A 6473-nucleotide genomic window follows, 5' to 3' on the forward strand; every position below is an offset into this window, starting at 1 on the left:
CATCATCATCGTCATCATCATCATCATCACCACCACCGCCAACCCTGCAGGTAATACACCCTCACCTCCGCACCCCCTCCCCGTCATCATCATCATCATCATCGTCATCATCATCATCATCACCACCACCGCCAACCCTGCAGGTAATACAACCTCACCTTCGCGCCCTCTCCGTCATGATGATGATGATGATGATGATGATGATGATGATGATGATGATGGTCATTATCATCATCATCATCACCATCATCATCATCATCATCATCATCACCATCATCATCATCATCATCATCATCATCACCACCACCACCGCCAACCCTGCAGGTAATAAATATAACATCGCTCACGCACGTGTTCACGTGATCACGCGGAAACAATAGCAGGCGATAATAATAGCAGGAGCAACAGCAGCGCGGCGCGGCGCGCGTACATGTGCGTGTACGTGTGCGCGCGTTTTTTTCAATCTATTATGGGTGTCGTGTTTGACAAATTAATCCGCGACGAGCACAATGCGATGCGTGGGTGTTTTCACGTGATTTATGCAGCCGAGTTATTTAGCCACAGTAGAGAACAGGAGAAGCTATCGGCATATCGAGTTCAAAAACAGCCGAGATTGGTCTGACATACCATACCGCTCTCGCACTGCATGCTATAATCACACTGAAGGCCATTACACACACACATATATATATATCAGCGTCGCGCAAGCGGCGTAGACTATATGTAGCGCATTTCTACGATACGTTGGGCCTAAACACGTTATCGCCTGTCGTGACGGGAATATGCTGGAGAAAATATCAATATATATGTCGTTATCGATTACTTCGATAGCATTCGTGCTCCGATATATACACATGGTCGACTCTTTATAACACAGATAACATATGCAATGATTAATTAGCAGGTATAGCAATAAGGGTCATCGGTGTAGGCGGGCGCACTACTATTTGATTCACACACATGTGTACGCGTGTTGTATATTAATTAACATCACTGATACAATGCGGTACAGCCCCACCGAGTTAAGGAATATATTGCATCAAATATTACTTCCACGATATATAACTTGATTGATAATAAACTTGTTGTGTTGTTTATTCACGCGATGTTTGTTGTCAAAATCGTGCGTGATGCTTGTCTATAAAGTTATTTAATAATTGCCTTCTTACTGGTTGCTGAGATATGTACACATTGGCGGCGTGTAATCGGTCTTATACTCATATGTTTTTAATAATACACCCACACAATTCCTCACATAACGTAATACGTCACAGCTCTTCTGCCTCACATAGTGTAATACCACGCCACAGCTTTCCTGCCTCACATAGTGTAATACGTCACAGTCCTGCTGCCTCACATAGTGTTATACGTCACAGCTTTCCTGCATCACATAGCGTAATACGTCACAGCCCCCTGCTTCACATAGCGTAATACGTCACAGCTCTACTGACACGCATGATGTAATGTCTCAGCCCCTGTTTCGCATAGGCCAATACCTTGAATATCTTTCACACACACACAGCAATCAATAGGCTTAGCCGTATCCACTTACGGAGGTAAAATATGCCTCACTGGTCTCAATGCCCGCGACACTGCATAGGGAATATTTCTTACTATTACTGCGCCGACACTGCATAATAATGTACCCGGTCGAGGCCACAAAAATTCTAACATATCCCCGGGTGAGATTAGAGCCGAAGTCCCAAGTACAGTGCAGTGCAGTGCAGTGCGCTCTCTATAGCCTCTTCGCTTCTTGCCCATGCGTACACTTCAAAGGCTTCTGACTCATGCCGTCTATTCCTAACCCCCCTATATCTACGTCGCCCGGGTATTCAGGCCACTGTAACATGTCTGCACTGTTCTGAGTCACGCATTTGCTGTCATATAAGCTGTGCACACATCGGCCATGAATGGAGCTATTATGCTAATAAGGCCATTGTACTCACCTAATATTGAGCAGTGGGCGTGTCTTGTGTACCTGCACGTCACATATTGGGCAGTACTTGCTTGTCTCCAGGTAACGAACGATGCAGGTTTTACAAACTGAAACAGAACACGATAAAGCGCATTATAGAGGCGCAGTGCATGTTGTGCTAGACAACGTGCGAGATCATCATTAATGTATGTTGATCTGAAAGGTACACGCGCACACACACACGCACGCCACGCTCACGCAAGCACGCACGCACATGCACGCATGCACGGACACACACGTACGCGCGCACACACACGCGCGAACAAGCTCGTACATATATGTGAGCGAACATACGCGCAGACATGCACACGCAAACATACACACGCACACGAAAAACATGCACATGCACTAGTAACAAACGATACCGAATTAACTCCAGTATATCGAATATTATTATATATTCCTGATCGTGCGATACTTCCTGGCTTGAGTGACGGCCGCGTACGTGTCTATAGAGTAATGATAGCATGCCTTAGAACACTCGCACTTCTTACCAATATATGCCGCTATCGAGATTTTCTTGTTAATTCCTTGCTGTTGGTTACATATGAATATCAAGCGATTCTCGCATCTCGCGAGAAAAGTTATTAGTAACTTTTATAAAACAATGGAGACGGGGTACTAGTCTATATCTATTTACGTCACAGAACTCTCATGCAACTTTGATAGAATAAGATGCATGTTAGATTGTGTTAATTAACTTTTAATTCGTTAACGAAAAATGCACGTTAATTAACAAAAGTCGACGGATCATTAGAAATTAAAACTTATTGTAGAATACCTAATAAAATTTAAAAACATCTAAATTTCCCACCATCGTTATGACATTTAGCGTGTACCGTGCGGTGTCACAATATCATAGACATACACACACGCGCGCGCGCACGCACGCATACCCACACACATACACACACAGGCACGTAGGCCTACGCGCACATACGGGCGCACACAACTCGCACAACACACAGACTCACAAACACAAACACGCGCACGCACGCGCGCACACACACACACAACAGACACACTCTCTTGCTCGCTCGCTCGCGTATTCACCCCCTCTCTCTCTTTCTCTCTCTCTCTCTTCTGCCTCCTCCTCCTCCTCCTCCTCCTCCTCATCCTCCTTCCTCTTTCTCTACCCCGTATACAGCGTTCGTTCTCGACAGCATGTGTATAGCAAACGACGGACGAAGATATTGCCGGAGGGAGAGGCACGTAGTCGCACAGATGCATAAACCACCACGCTTACACGTGCTGCTCCCTCCCTATCGCTCGATTCCTCTCTTGCTCACCTCTATTCTTCATATGTTTCTGGCTCCTTTCGCTCTCTATCTCTCTCTCTCTCTCATTCGATCTATCTCCCCCCGTCTCTTTGGCTTGCCTCTGGCGCGCAGGCGCGCGCGCTCTCCCGCTCTCCCTCCCCCGTTCTCTCTCGCGCCATCTCTTATAAATTCTCACTCATCAGCCAAAACTACCGCTCTCGCGATGCAAGACCCAGTACAAGAACGTCGTAACCGCCGCGCCCGCGCGTCAATCAGCGCGGCTTGGCACGTTATTGCCCCCGCAGCTTTAACGACACCGAAGCGACAATGCGGACAGGTGCCGTCGGCGATGATGACAGTCTGCGCGCTGTTTCCGATGCACAAAAGAATGAGGAAAATGCGTGCGTGCTGGCAACACATAAGGTGCCGTAATTTAGTTTCGCGCGTGCATGCGAAGACACAGCAACAATCAGTTACATGTGATATAGACCCCCCTCCTCTGTAACAACACAGCAACAAACTCCCCCGTAACAATACTGTGTAATGTCTGACAGACTCGTGTATAATAATACAGTGTAATAAGTGGCAGGCCCTTTGTAACAATATAGAATAATTGTGATTGGTGAAAAGTAACATAGCCCTTTCCATAGCAATATAGTGTAATGATAGTTAATTATATATTAAATAAGATTTCTCTGTAGCAATAAAGTGACAGGCCCACATGTAACAATATATGATAATATCAATGAATTACAATTGAGGTAGACCACCCCATGTAAGAACTTAGTGTATTAGTAAGTAATTATCAGTGAAATATATATCTCTGTAACGATATCGAGTAATGAGTGAAGCAGGCCCTCTGTAACGGGATATAATATATTATAAATAAATCGGGGTAACTGCTGGTCAATCTGCTCTGGGTTGGCCTAGATTACCGTAGTTACCTTTAATAGGTTACTGTGATAGGAACTCTATTAATCCAACACGAGATTTACATAGAGGCAATGATAAAACCCATGCGGTTCGATAGCATTGAGAAGATATGAAGAGAAGAATCCAGCGTGCCTCTTTCGTATATCTAAATTTGTGGTACATGAATGAGCCGGAACCGAATTTTTTACGCTATGCTTACAAAGTTAGAAGCTGAAATGGAGTGAGGGAGGGGATCCGCGGCAAAACATGACCCCGCTGTAAATACCCTTCCGTAACAGCAGGCGAAATGCGCAGTTCATTAGAAATTGGGAAACATTTATTACTGGCAGATTTTGAGCGCACGGCGCATGTGCGTCATTTAGATGTAAAAAGCCTACAGCGTGCATATATTAAATCATGAATATGAAAACAGGGCGCTGGTAAGCCGGTCCCGGATATGCCGCCTGTATTTACAAGATAGTTCGCCCATTATGTCGGTACCGTGATATAGCCTGCGATTCGCTTTCGTGTCATTCATTATTCGTTTTTGCAATTCTAAACCGCGAGAGATTTTAAACAACGGAAGCTCAGACTAGTAAGCTCGTATGGCTCGTTTAACGGATAAACACCGACCGATTATAATATCAGAGCTAAGATTATGGCTGGGTGAAAACGCGGCTAAGCAGTTACATTTTAACATGGTGTTGTTTGTAGTCCTCATGTGCTGTAACAGCATACGAAAGGCGCGTAAATCGCTGTCTTATCTATACTGATCGCGAACATGCAAAATTTAGTTTTATTCAACGTCATTCAAAACTCACAAAACCCACTATTTTAGTTGATAATAGACTGTGGAATATCTAACCGTGGTACCTAGCTACCTATACGCTAGTACAGCTTGACCCCACTGGCTCTACGCATGCACTCCGAGTGGATACCCTGTGCTAATGGCTCAGGTAAAGTCGGCCAATATCACGACATGCAGTTATGTGGATGCGTTGCCATGCTCTGCTAGATATCAGGCACGCGTGAACAATAATTGTACGAGCAAGCGGAAAACGTTAATATTTGACGTCGATAGACCCTCGACCCGAAAAATACTCGCGCACGCAAAAGCTAGACGTGTGCTATTCTTCGCTTTTCTCTCTTATGTTACAGTTGCTATGGTTAGATCCGGGGCGAAAAAGCACTTGATAAAATTTACAACGAACAACATCAGGGTGGAGTATAAGCTCTAGAACAAACATACTTAGAATTGATCAGAATTGAATTATAATATTTTTAATTAACCCAATCATGACCCTGCCCCTAACCTTTCGCACTAACCATAACACCATTTTCTTACCCTAACCCCAATACCTAAGTGCAACCCGAACTTTGATCTCTAGCTGCTGTTACAGACTGGACCGCGGAGAGCTGCACGGATCAACGCGACGACATGTACGTACCCGCCTCCACGAGTAGATGTAGGCGACGTCCATAAGGGCATACTCGTCCTTCAGCGATTCGTCACAGTGATAGATCTCCACCTGGCAGTGACAACATAAACACAATGGCATCAGCTTTTCGCGCGACAATGATAGCAAGCACGTCACTTCCGGGGAGAAGATTCTCTGGGAAAAATGATGCAGAAAGAATGCTAATCCATCGAGTCCAAATCAAAATTTGCTTTGATCGAGTAAATAGCCTATAATCGTGTGTACATAGTCTCTTATAGCCTGTTATAGTCTATATAGCCTAGACTAGTGTGCGTCCGTGTCGTGCTTTTTTTAATTGACAATAAACTGTGTCAATGTGCGAAATATTTTCAATCACAGCGCAAAGCTTTTCGAGGTGTCTTGCGCCGGCTCTCCCTCTCTATTTCTCTCTCTCCGGCTCCCTCTCTCGCTCTCTCGCTCCCCCTTCTCTCTCTCCTGCTCACTCTCGCTCGCTCGGTTTCGCATTCTCTGGCTCGCTGTTGTCTTCGATTTGCATAGTTGAATTTAAATGCATGCTGTCGGTTTTTAACTCTATCAAACCTCGATCAATGTTACACTGCTTTCAACGCGGATTTTCTTAAATACTTCTCGTATATATATATATATATATATATCGGAATCATACAGTGTAATTCAGACCGCGCATGTATGTCGCTGTATCTGCACGCCATCGCCAACTTGTCGCCCTTACTACTAGTATTACATGGAGAACGCAGCAAACCGAGATACACAGACGTATACACGCACGCACGCACATACATACACGCGCGCTCCCACGCGCACGCACCAACACACGCGCACGCGCACGCGCACGCAAACACACACACACACACACACACACACACACAC

General features: G+C 45.2%; 1 long non-coding RNA gene across 1 annotated transcript in view; it reads right to left on the bottom strand.

The window, feature by feature from the left end:
• The window catches only part of LOC106816337, a 23719-nt gene that overhangs the window by 1476 nt on the left and 15770 nt on the right, over positions 1–6473 (bottom strand). The window contains exon 2 of the long non-coding RNA XR_001394880.1: positions 5595–5675. This is a non-coding gene — a long non-coding RNA (uncharacterized LOC106816337). The remainder of the gene's footprint in view (positions 1–5594; positions 5676–6473) is intronic.

This window comes from Priapulus caudatus, unplaced genomic scaffold, assembly GCF_000485595.1.
Source record: "Priapulus caudatus unplaced genomic scaffold, Priapulus_caudatus-5.0.1 Scaffold31, whole genome shotgun sequence".
Lineage (NCBI taxonomy): Eukaryota > Metazoa > Priapulida > Priapulimorpha > Priapulimorphida > Priapulidae > Priapulus > Priapulus caudatus.